At 39.3% G+C, this 1,073-nt stretch overlaps 1 protein-coding gene across 1 annotated transcript in view; it reads left to right on the top strand.

Annotated features, from left to right (window-relative positions):
* The window catches only part of CYP2C18 (cytochrome P450 family 2 subfamily C member 18), a gene marked incomplete at its 5' end in the record, with an annotated part of 44,639 nt that overhangs the window by 37,150 nt on the left and 6,416 nt on the right, over positions 1–1,073 (top strand). The gene's annotated exons all lie outside the window — the stretch shown is intronic.

Genomic DNA, 1,073 nt, shown 5'->3' with positions numbered 1-1,073 from the left:
GATGATAGACTGGATAGGGAAAATGTGGCACATATACACCATGGAATATTATGCAGCCATCAAAAACGATTAGTTTGTGTCCTTTGTAGGGACATGGATGAACCTGGAAAGCATCATTCTCAGCAAAATGACACAAGAGCGGAAGATCAAGCACTGCATGTTCTTACTCATAGTTGGGTGTTGAACAATGAGAACACATGGACACAGGGAGGGGAGCACTACACACTTGGGTCTGTTGGGGGGAAATAAGGGAGGGTCAGTGGTGGGTGGGGAGTTGGGGAGAGATAGATTGGGGAGAAATGCCAGATATAGGTGATGGGGAGGAAGGCAGCAAATCACACTGCCACGTGAGTACCTATGCAACAATCTTGTATGTTCTTCACATGTTCCCCAAAACCTAAAATGCAATAAAATAAATTTAAATTAAAAAAATGCACATCATCACTGGTCATTAGAGAAATGCCAATCAAAATCACATTGAGATACCATCTAACTCCAGTTAGAATGGCAATCATTATAGGTACCTATTGAGCACCTGAAGTGCAATGAATGCAACTAATGAAGAGAATTTAAAATTTTATTTACTTATAATTACTTTAAATTTAAATACAAATAACCATGGATCATTCATTGCTACCATGCAAGACAACGCATAGCTAATTTTTTAATTTTCTGCAATACAGGGTTAGAAATCTCATTCTCAATTATGCAATACTAAAAGCCTGAGTAGCTAAAACCAATTTAAGTTGGGTGTAATTTAGTTTATCTAAACCTTTACTTGAATGGAATGAATGTATTTATATTCTTTATTTATCATATTCTGCATAAATATTAATGTTGTGCTGAAGAAAACACCAGGCATGGAGGCTCACACTTGTAATCCCAGCCCTTTGGGAGGCCAAAGTGGAAGGATCACTTTCACCGAGGAGCTGGAGACCAGCCTGGGCAACATAGTGAAACCCTACCTCTACAAAAAATAAAAAAATTAGCCAGGCAGTTTCATGCACCTGTACTCCCAGCTACTCAAGAGGCTGAAGTGGGAGGATTACTGGAGTCCAAAAGGTCAAGGCTGC

This window comes from Cebus imitator, unplaced genomic scaffold (genome assembly GCF_001604975.1).
Source record: "Cebus imitator isolate Cc_AM_T3 unplaced genomic scaffold, Cebus_imitator-1.0 Scaffold1041, whole genome shotgun sequence".
Lineage (NCBI taxonomy): Eukaryota > Metazoa > Chordata > Mammalia > Primates > Cebidae > Cebus > Cebus imitator.
The sequence above is the reverse complement of the archived record's forward strand: the minus strand, read 5'-3'. Positions and strand labels throughout refer to the sequence as shown.